This window comes from Gavia stellata, chromosome 5, assembly GCF_030936135.1.
Source record: "Gavia stellata isolate bGavSte3 chromosome 5, bGavSte3.hap2, whole genome shotgun sequence".
NCBI classification, from domain to species: domain Eukaryota; kingdom Metazoa; phylum Chordata; class Aves; order Gaviiformes; family Gaviidae; genus Gavia; species Gavia stellata.
This window is the reverse complement of record NC_082598.1, coordinates 29,868,677-29,881,091: the sequence shown is the minus strand read 5'-3', so window position 1 is coordinate 29,881,091 and position 12,415 is coordinate 29,868,677.

Here is a 12,415-nt window from a genome sequence, read left to right as displayed (position 1 = left end):
TCCCAGGTAGGCAACCTTGAAACTTAAAATAAATTCTCATTTTATTTTCTGTGTTGAGTGGTATTCTTGCTTGAAAACTTTGAACAATATAATGAAAATCATGAATTTTAATCATAGATTAAAATCTAAGCATTATTCAAGGAAATATTCTCTATCTATGGTTAGTAATTACATTTGATTCTTCATTTTTACCTTACATACCTTTTATGCTAATTTTAAATCCCCCATTTCTGAGGAATTTCGGCTTTAGCTGTAGCAGAGTATTGTTTATTCACTTAACTGGAATTGATTTGGATTGACTGCTTGTATAAAACCAAATATCACTCCTTTCAATTTCCAACTTTCTACTTAAGAATCAAATAATTATGGATAATGTTGATAATTAAAAAAACATTGAAATACTGAGAATCTAAAAGCAGACACAGTTGGGGGTGGGTTTGTTTGTTTATTTGGTGGTTGGTTTGTTTTTTTTCATCCAGTACTATGGTCTGGCCAGAGCCTTAGTGAGGATAGTATGAGAGTGGTGCTAGAGCAACTACATGCTGGGGCAGGGGAGATGGCCCATGGGATGTTTTCATCCCGGAAAGGGGAAAGTTCCTCTTCTGAAAAAGCAGAGGTTACAGGGTGGAAGGCAGGAGAGTATTTAAAAGCACTTTCACTCTTTGTCTATGAAAAACAGGCCAGCAGCTGGGCTTTTTAAAAGCATTTTCACACATTCTGCTTGTGGTAAGCTGTGGCCTACATTTCTCACAGGCAGGAGAATGTGTGGAAGTGTTTGCAAATAGCTTGGCTGCCTGCAAGAGAGGATAGCAGCGGGCCTGTTTGAAATCCTGCCATGCCAGTTTGTTATGGCTCTGACTGTAGCTTGGAACAAAAGCCTGATGCAGCAATTGTTGGACTGAGTCTCTTTGGCATATATTATGTAGGAATTTAGACAAGGATATTGATAACGGTCCCTTTCTTGCTCTGAAATGCATGGCTGCAGACAATCTACAAGGGAGGAGTATCCTAGCAGAACCTGTTTACTTAACCAGAAGAGAGATTTTGATGGATTTTTACTACGCAACAACACATCATGGCAGTAAGCATTGTCTTGAAAGAAGCCATTAGAATTCCTGGGTTTAATGAACTTTGCCACTGCTTAAGCATTTTCTGTGAAGAGCTGCAAGTGCTCAGCCGCTAGCAAGAAAATGCACTTTGCCTTAGGCTCACCTAATAGGGTTGCCGCCAAAATAAGAGTGCTTCTCTCATGGCAGCTGTAGAGATCATGAATCACTGCGGCCCTCCAGATCAGCTTGCTGCTTTAGCGGGGTATCAGACCCATAAGGAAAGGAGAAAAAAAAAAATCAAACCTTTCTGAGGGGTAACTTGCTAGTGCTAGCATGAAGGAGGGAGCAAGAATGAATGACACTCTAAATCCATTAGCAGTTGTGAGCTTAATTAAGCCCTTGCATTACTGTGCTGATTAAGTGCTTTTGAAGATTTCCTCTTAAATAAATGTTTGCTTATGTAGGCTAGTATCCTCACCTATTTCAAATAAGGACCCCAAAGCATATTTAATTGAGGATGGTCCCTTACTGGCAATTACCTGTGTAGTGGAATCAAATGTTGATGGTAGGCTTTACCTCCACTGGTTGTCAGAGCTGGAGCTTGCTGAACCTTAAATCCAAACACATTTTCATTTTCAGCTTTTTCCCTTTTTCAGCTGACAATATTTTTGTCAGCTTATTGAGCTGACAGTATTTTTTCTGGTGTGTAAGTACCAATTAGCTTTTAAATAAATTCCAAATTGTCTCAAATACAAAGGAGTCTTGCAGCTGTATGAAAGGAAGAATGCAGGATGCCACAGGCCCCCCCGTTTGTTTTCCTCCTGCAATGGGTCCTGGAATTTCTGCTGTGGAACCTATTCCCTGTTCCAGCTCACATATTCATCAAGGACCTTGATTGCTGCACTTTTTACCAGCCACTTAGATCTACTTGTTTGTTTAAAAGGGCTAGAAAGCTTAGTCAGAAACACAGTCTGAAAACAAATGTAAGACAAGTGTATTGCTTTCAAATTTTAATTGCTGGAAGGAAAAAGCCAGTATATTTGGGCCAGTGTAATATTTTGAATTTGCCAGAAATCAGTTTTGACGGACAGGTTTTAGAAACTTAGGAAAATAAATACTGTAAGCATTGTGTTGTTTAATGTATTATTAAACAGTGAGAATAATAACCTCATAACCTCTTTTATGTTTTAATAAAAATTCTTGATTTAGCATACTATGCTGTAAAAATGTACAGAGACCCTACTGAGCACATCTCACCACTCTCTATGCTAAGCGTACATCGCAAGCTCTGGCATTGCCTAGGAGGACCACTGAGATAAAATTATACTCATGTTGATGAGTCCAAAGGTAATGTCTTTTATCCTCAGGGACTCTGCAAAGTTTTCAAAGACATCACCAAGAAGCTGCACATTTCACATCGAAAACAAGGTGCCGCTCAACTAAATAACGGGTCCTTTAATTCCATTTATAGATGTGGTGAAGATGATTAAAATGTTATGGATCAGCTTTTTCTTTCAGGGCTTTATTCTGTAAAGAAGAAATAATGTCTTTGGTTTGGTGGAAATTGGCTTATTTGAACTAGTTGCTTAATGATACATAGTTCTGTTCATAATAAATACCAGTTTCTTGTAATGCACTTCTTGGTTTTTCCTCTTCTCTCTCTTCTCAGCATGTTTTGGTTTATTTTCCTCCCTTCAGTGCAATTTAGCTCTTAGTGCTGAAAAATTAAATTTGTCTATTGTACTTAGATGCTGGCAATACTTTGTGTAGCAAGCGAAATGGCATATGCTGGAATGTTTGTGTTCTATGTCAAAAGGAAAGAGTGCAAGGATGTTTAAATGACTTTGCACAGTTAAGCAGCTATTTAGTCTCTGAGCTGACTGCTTGTTTATGGACTGGTTTAAGAGTACTAAGCTAGAAGTTTATTAGGGTATTGTCACACTGCAGTTACTGTGCTGAACCAACTTTTAATAGGCCAGTTTTACATAAAAGCCCACTTTGCCAGGGATATCAAAAGCGCATGCCACATTCATAATGAACAAGAAGATGCAATATTTTGGAACAGTTTATGGTCTGCACGCAATGCAAGGCTAGTAGATGTTGAGAAAAAACGAGATGGCACATGCTCTCTACAAGCAGCATGACACACAGACTTCCATGAAATATCTCAGGAAATCAAAAGCAGACACTTCCTCTAAACACAGTGATGGTGTTCACATGGAAATCAAATGTACAGCTACTGAAAAGTTTGGCCTTCACTGTCAGTTGATGAAGCCTGTCTTCTCTGGGGTTTTTTGTTTGTTTGTTTGCTTTTATTCTATGCCTGTGATTAGGATCCTCTTTTGAACCAGCTTCTTTCGGCATCTTTACCTGGGCACAAAGAGATTCTGCAAGCAGGATATATAGAATGTAAAAGTATAAAGTAACTATTAATTGGTTACTACACACAAAAGACATTCTGGATTTAACAAGGTGTTAGGCTAAATATTCACCACCCTGACAAGGCGCTTGGAGTCTTTCCTAGCCAGGCAGCCACCAGGCAGGGGGAGAAGGGTTAGACTAACTAGACTCCTTTTTTTTTTTCCCCTTTAAGATTTCACACCTTTCCAAATTGGTGTTTATCCTCTTGAATTCTTGAGCTACTAAGAACCCCTGTCTCAACAGGGGCTTTAATTTTACACTTTTTACCTTTTCTACAGACTTTTTCCATAGGTCTTTCTCAGTAGTCTGAGTCACAGGTACACAGCTGTGCTGTATCAGAGCTGATGCTTGGTGTACAGGCAGGTAAGCCTTGAGGAGCCTTCAACAGGGGCTACAGGGAGAGAGGGTTACACAAGCGCAGAGAAGTCAACCTCCTTTGTGAAAATAATGTAATTATCACAGCTCTACTCTGATAGCCAGCAAAACTTGTATGGTGACATGTCTTAGCTACTTTCCCTTCACCTGACATCTGCTGTCAAGATAATAGCAACAAACTGCACCAAGGTTAGTCATGCCTGGGTTATCTGAGGCAAGCCATTACATCCAAGTGATGTGGAGGAGACTGACGTATGTGACAGAGGACCTTTCATGTCAGACTCTCAGAGGTTGTTCTTGTGGTCAATGTTACCTCCTGGCGTTACAACTTAGCTACTTAACTTTCCTTTAAATGTCATTTTGTTCAGGTGTCAAATTATTTTGCTGTAATAAATGTGCTGTTGTATAAAAATTACTGTCTCCTTTTTTTCTAAATTTATTTCCATACTTTCCAAGAGGCAATACTCTGATGAGCTAATTGTGTGGATCTAAGTTCATGAGTTACTATGATACTGTTATGAAAAAAAGGCTGTTTGTGAATCTAAGCTGTATTAGCACTAAATTTGTGCATATCAAAGGAAAAATGAGCACAGCTTATGGGCAAACTGTTCTTTAGAAGGTTTTTAAAAGCACTTTTCTGTACTTCAGAGGATTTATGGCCAAATAATTATTTAAGCCTGCTAGGTGTCAGGCTCCACATAATACTCCTTGATTTAAGAAATAACAGGGGGTATGTTTTGGCAAGGTTGTTATTTAATTTTTTTAAAATACAATTACTCCTGCTTTGCTCAACCAACAAGGTAGTAAGTGTGCAGCTGGGCTACAAGCCTTTATAATGAGGTAGTAATGATTCCTTAAATACAACTTAAAATAATGTAAAATTTAGGTTAACTGACTCTCCCAAAAGCACAAGCTACAAAAGAATAGGGAAGACTCACAACACATTCTGTACTGTGTTACTTGGTTTGATAAAATTGGAGCCAACTGGCTTTCATTGTGCTGTGACTTGCAGGTGTGTTGGAATTTTCCTGGTTGGCTTGATGTGTGTTCTAGGGGTGGAATCAGACAGATGCTGGATTTTTTAGCATTGGATCATTTACAGGACCTAGTTAAACTTTTAAGCTTCTTAAGATTTGGCAAAGAACTATGAAAAAGTGCCTTGTAGTTCACAGGAGAAGTTCTGTAAGCAAGCAGGTGTTGGGGTGTTAGTAGTTGTGCTGCATGATGCAGAAAAGAACGTTTAAATGCATACTGATTATTTTACATTATTACTTTATGCAAAAGGGAGACAAGAAGAGCTGAACAAAACCTCATGTGCTCTCATGGACAGACCCTCATGATTTTTCTTTTTGGGAAGATAAGCTCCTGATGATTAACAAAGAGTGCTCTAAGAACTATAAGTTAGTACGGCCATTTTGTAGTAATTATGCACAATTTAATGAGCTGACTTACGTTGACCGTTACTATCATGCATTCCATACAAGTCGGCTAAAAAATTTATTTTTAATTGAAGCAGAAGTTGAATACATTGAATTTAGGGGTGACCTATTAAAAAAAATAGGGAAAGATTTAGGTAATCAGTTGCTTCCGTAATCTTTAGTTCAGTCTGGAATAAGAGGGGAAGAGATCTCCAGGAGGAAAAATAGTTGACCTTACAAAGTGCTTATATATAGTGCTGCAACTTTTTTTTAGTATTTTCTTGTGCTAATAATAGGACATACATTCCCTTTTGGCAGGAAGATGTTACAAAAAGGCTAAAAAAAAAATCCAATGAACATACATAGCTTTCTATTAATCATTTGTATCTGGAAAGCAGCGCTTTCTTCACTGAGAGATGAGGAAGTTTAACTGTGTGCTGAGGCATATCACAGCTTTGCTGAAGTCCACGTACTTGCTAAAATCAAGAAACAAAATACATCCTTGTGCTGTAACGCATGCAATGTAGCTTTATGTAACCCTCAATCCATTTTATGGAATTATGAATAGAAAAAGGGTCAGAGTAGAAGAGGAAAGCTATAATGACGTTAACCTCAAACAACTGCAGTAGATTACTTGTCTTTGGGGACTTTCCTACTAGCTATTTGAAATCATTTTACAAATACTGTATTCAATCAAAATTAAAAACAAAAGTTGTGTTTTAGAAAAGAAAGCAATTGTAGGTTGAAAACAAAACACATTCCTGTATAAATCCTGACTTAGCTGGACTTTAGGCAAGCCAGCTGGTCTGTAATTCTCTTTCAAAACTGGGAATGAAGGGGAGATGTAAGCTCACTATCCAAGTTTTTATAAATCCCTACCAAGAATAAGATTTGGGCTTATTTTATTACATTTTGAGAGAGGAATGAGAGAATAGGGCATGCTGCGCAACGACAGTTAATGGGAGGGGAGGGCTCTGGGGTGGGCTGGTAAGAAGAGAGCAAGCTCTGGGCCAGGAGTTACAACAGGAGCATGCTGGACCGGGCCAAGTGGGAAGTATTGAAGGGGGCAGCTAGCTTGGGCATGGCTCTAGTACCTCCAACAGCAACGCTAATTTGGGAGCAGCAGCTTCTTCCTCATGACTACTTCTACCAGTGAAAGAGCTGCTGGTAATCTGTCCGACTCACCCAACTCATTTTTAGCATCACACACAGGACCTTCATCTGAGAGAGCCAAAAAAAGGGATCTAACTTCTGGCATCAGCATTGCAGTAGTTCCACATCTTGGAAATACTAAGCCACTTTTACTTACAGACTTAGCTTTTATAAAGTGTACTGTTTTCTCAAGTGTGTGCTTCATTTGAGGAATCACCTCTAAAATAGGTGGATTTGTAAAGTCCTAAAGTGCTGTAAATATACCTACGACACATTATGAAGAATCATTACAGCTTTCACAGCAGGATGTTATGCCTTCTAAATACGTTGTTTTTTTGAAAGAGTGGACATGGGAACAAAGGGATCTACTCCATGCTGTGCACATGCTTTGCTATGGGACTTTTTTTTTCTTTTTTTTTTTTTTTTAAGTAAGTCTCTCAAGAAAATGAGGTTCTCAAGAAATAAATGAGACAGTTCTTGACACCATTGTAAAACCTAGAAGGCTTGAGAGGGCTTCTGGGGACATGCCAGGAGGCATCTGCTCAACATTTTAGCAGATAATCTGATAAAGGAAAGCATGACTAAGTTTCTTGATGACAAAATGATAGAAGAGCTAAGAAAAAAATCTCAGTACTGAGAGACTGAGTAATAAGCTTCATTGTCATGAGGAAAAATACTAACTGCATCACACAGTTGGTTTTAAATTACTCTGACATTCTCAGTACAGAGATCTGGGAGTTGTTTTTGCATAGTTTTAAGATATAAGATCAGTGGTCTACGACAGCCAAAAGGCAAGTAGAATATTAACAATTCATAGGAAAAACCAGATTATACTACAGAGTAATTCTATGGCATGTCCTCATCTTGAATATTGCGGTGCCTCCATTCCATCTCAAAAAGCATACAATAGAGCTGAGAAACAGAAAAAGGCGTGGGGGGAGATCAGAGGTACAAAATGGTTTCTTCACAAGAGATTAGGTAACTCACTTTCCAGGTTGAAAACAGCTCAAGATGAAGAATACAGTATCTGTAGAAGTGTAAAAGATGAATGGGGAACAAGTAATTGCTGTTTTTCGTAAAATGACAAACAGTCAGCACTTGGTGAAATCAGACTTAAACAGAAAAGAATCCCTTCATTATACAGCATGATTCCATTGTGGATCTTCTTGCCACATGATATACTGGAAACAAAAAAAATGGCTCCAAAAGGCACCATCCATAAAGAGACTTGGTGGCTGCGAAACATCTGGATTTGCACGATCCGTATGCAACCTTTGTCTCAGGAAGCTCCTCAGCTGTGATCAGAGAAGGACAGGAGGGCATACCAGTGAAGGACCTCTTTCTAGAAGGATCATTAGCCAACGTGGGAACAGGGTGACCATAATGGTGATTCTAATATTCTTACAGCTGTTGAAAAACCAAGTTAAGAGCCTTGCCACGTGAAATAAAAGCCAGTAGCTAGTACTTACGAGCGGAGACTGAAACATCTTCATGTGCAGAGAGAACAAGATTTAAGATTCCTGAGAAAACACTCCTTTAAATAATTTTAATTACAATATAGTGCTTTTCTCTGCTGATGAAGTGTAAAAAAATACTAGGGTGGGAATGGAGATTCTTCCCATTGTCTGTGACATACAGATTGTTTGAGAGCAATGGTACTTTCAAAGCAGATGCTAGAACCCTGCAGTAAAAAACCCACTTACCTGAACTTCTAAGCATTACTTCTCACATACGTGCGTTTTGAGCGTTCAGCAGCGATGCTGTGTTGGTTAGGCACATTGACAAGCTCAGGTATTTCAAAGCAAAAAACAGCTTTAAAGCTTCCTCCCAAAGGCATATTTTAAACCTGCTCTTCACTCACTCCAGCTGTAGGCTGAAGTCTGTGATGACTGAACTGGACATGCCCAAGGTTACTTCCTGCTGTACCATTGCACATACGATACTTCAAAATACAAATCTGAAACATTAGCCAGCAGCAAATGCTTGCCATTTAATCACTCCCATTCTCCTGATTAGCTCCATGGATCCCGTAGATCGTAATTATCTTGGGAGCTGCCTCTGGCTGTTGCCAGACACACAGCCTGCCCTTGTCTAGGCAGCGGTTTCACACCATGCGGCTGAGCAGCTGGCAGCTCCGGTGAGTGGCCACCGGTCAGACAGCTGCTCTGCCAGCCCGGCCTTGTCCCGTCGTGCACTCTCCACTGCTTCTCCCTGCACAGCGAGAACTTGCACGGGCTGAACGGGCTCCTTCTTGTTCGCAGCATGGTGCATGACTTGTGTCTACAAGGCAGCCTTCAAAGTTGGTTGACAGCTGCACGTTGTCTAGCATGTACAGGGTAAGAGAAAAAAAATGAATGCAGTCCTTCATAAAATCTAAGGGGACCCTAGAAAACACACTTAGCTCTTCAATGCAAGTGCATAGCCATATATACACTGACTGCAGGAAACTCTACCAGCAGAAATGTCTTCTACTTAGCATGGCTTATGTAGAAGATGATTTAGATACTGTTAATAACCTGTTGTTGATATTTAGGCATCAGTTACTGCAACCAAATTCACCCTTTCCTGTATCAGTTACACTGTTTTAAAATGCTAGCTATCCTAAGACAGTTAAGATTAGCAATTATATTTAAACTTCAGAATTAAGCCAAACAAAATTATTTATTTTAGCATTAGATTTATACAGAACCTAATTTTAGCTTAATTAAAAAAAAACTAACGCACTAGAAATGTGCTTCTACTGGGGACTGGACAGAGTAGAAAAGAATGTATAGCATTCCACCTAAGGAATGAACTGAAAATTTTTGGGTTTAGAAGCTGTTCATGCCAAGATTGCATATCCTGAAAATAGAGTCCTACATTATCACTAAGCAACTGGAAAAACACTACCACAGAGATTATACACTATGGATTTTTAATCCTGAATAATTTGAGTTTTGGCAAAGGGAATCTATCAAACTTAATTTCTCTTTCATCTTAAGATTTTTTCTCATTTCAAGGATAAGTGAAAGTTGTATTTGATTGAATGCTCTTTGTATCAGATGATTGTGCAGTGTCTTTATCATATAACCTTTTTTGTTTACTGCAGTATCACATTATGAAAGTAGCTCATACAAGACACTTGCTTTCTAGTTTTGCAAAGCTATGCTGCTAAACAGAAGACATTATGACTGTATGTTGAAACTATGTATTACTGTGTATTGTCATGTATCTTAAAATCTCAGGACATTTTGAATCGCTCAATCAAAAAAGTAACAGTAAACAAGTGGTAAGTATTAAACCAGCAATATGTAAGTAGCATAGTAACTGGTATTCATTAGCATTAAAAAGAGCAAACAGAAACAAATGCTTTAAGTCATGGCTGTTAATGTTTTGATTCTTTAAGAATTACAATGTTTTCATTTATCTGAAGTAAATATATACAAATTATGCCCCCGAGGGATTGTCATCTATTGTCCAGCAGCTTACTCAGTAACTGTTACATCCAAGAATCCGTTTACTTTTTGTCACATCCTATAACCTGAACAGTTAGGCATTTCTGGTTTTGCTGTATTGCTTTACTTCAGTTAAATAAAAATGCTACTTGTTTTATTTTCCTCATTATTTGGAAAGAATAATTCACTTCATGGTCTTACAAACTGGAAATCTCTGCCTTGGCCAAGGTTGTTCATGTAGAAGACACCCTGGTATTCCTGGGTTCAGGGTTCTAATTCAGCAACTCAAAGATGCCTCAAAACTTTTGTCTGGTGCTGGTGGTTTATGTCCAGTTCTTACATTAGCAAAGAAAATACTTAAAGTATAAACTCGATGCATAGCTGTATCCAGACCTGCACTGGCTTAGCTGAACTAGTGCAAATCCATATGAACGGACTCGAGGCAAGAGCCTGAAATAGTATCAAGATGCAAATTGTCCCATCTATTGCCTTCAGATTAAAATCCAAACAGGATTTCTTGATTTCTACAAACAAATTAATAGGTGAACAAACTGCAAAAAGTAAAGGGATATTTGTAGTGCTATTGTCTCACTTAAGAGATTACAGAGATAACTTATTCTGGTTGCAAGTCAGAAAGATGGGGTTGCAAGCAAAGCCTTACTATGAAATGTTTAATGTATGTATCACAGCCGAGGAACTGAGCTGGACATGCATCCTGCAGTGTGCACAAGCTGAATGAGTTCCTCACCAAGGACCACCAAAAGAAGAGTCCAGTGTGGGGAATACAAACAAGTCTTTTAGCTTCCAACAAACAGTGGACGAGTCAGGATTTCTTCTTGAATCTCAAGGAGACAAGAAATTTGTGGGTTCAGTTTGGAATAATACACATGATTTCCCCAGGCTTCTGCAAATCTGCTTAACTTTCATTAAGCTAATCAAATTACTTTTCATTTACACTTTTCTCGCTAATGTAGGTGTGTTCCAAACAACTTTAGTAGGAACAAATCCCTGGGAAGGTCAGATTGTGTACTTACTTGGGACTCTAAACATGCCTGCTAATTTAGGGAAAGACAGAAACATTCAGACCAGGATTTTTGGTAGAGCTTTACCAGCTGTTAAAGAGCTGACGCACATTTTCACAACCCTCTCTCTGTAGTCATGCATGTTATTAACAACTGACCTCAGGATAATGCTACTAGCTCCTTTAAACTGGCCATGCAACTGCTTATTTTTAAGAGTTTTAAGAAATTGGGAAAGCAGTTACTTTAAAGCTTTTTTAGAAATGTTCACAGTGAAGCATTCAGACTCTTTTCCTGGTGTTTGATTTAAGTTACTTTTTTATGTAGTTAAAATTTTGCAGAATAAAAGAAAATTTACTTAGTTTTACAATAAATATTAAGTTAATTCACATTTATTAATGAACATATAGGTATGATGGCCCATAGGACAACTTCAAGTCTTTTTTTAATGCCACTGTCTTTGTAGTTAGGTCAGACTGCAAACATACCCAACTGGAAGTACTGGTAACGCAAAGTGAAATTCTTACTGTGATTTTTGAAGAGTAGTGAGGGACCTATATTCCAAGAAAACAGTTGGCCTGGTTAATGAATTAAGAAAAATATGGTGTGTATTAGCTGGAAATACATGTAAACATAAAACAAGAGGGTCTGTCATGCATTTCTTTCTTTCTTCACACATTCACCATTCTTACTAGTTCTTTATATCTAGACACATTGTTTTCAGTGACAATAACCCTGCTGTCAGCTCTAAGACACTTGGATGCAGTTAAAAATCCCCAAAAGTCACATAAGTGCAGCATGAGCGAGTTGCTGCCATGAAATAACAAGACTGGGGAAAAAACACTCTGGAAGAATGTGGTATTAATGGAAGACGTGGAGGAAAAGGGAAGGACGAAGATTGAATTTCCACGGTTATTTAGTGAATACACACATTTAGTCAACACACACATTGCTACAGGAAACTGAACATGATCCAACTTAAGACAAAATACCAGTTTTCAATACCCTACCAAATTAACAGCTATGATTGTGAACTCTCCTGTGTTTAATACTTATTAAGGATGTGATGGAAAGCCGAAGAATTTTAAATTGTTTGATGGTAAACCCAACTTCTTCCCAAATACAAAAAAATCTATGTCCTCTGAGAGGTATTAACTAGATGCAACAGAATGAAAACATTATATTCAATTTAGAAAATCTTATGTATACACTTTACCTCAAGCAGAGACAGTAAACCTTGAAAACAACATTAATTATATATGACATATGCCTTTTTATTCTCCTCTAAGAAAGGAAAAAAAATTCCAATACAATTTATATAAAATGCTGTGTTTGCCCACCTAAAAAATTAATTCGAGTCAAGACGCTTTGAAGGAAGTCTCATTTTCAGATCATGGGCTTCCGATAACCACATGAACTGTGATAATCACATTAACTGCTAATTAACAGTTACCAGCATACAAAATGAGCATTCTCCAAACGTTATAGCTTGCGAGAGCTAGGTCTGAAATAGGCATTACCTTTTCAGCACTTAAATGGCATAGGGT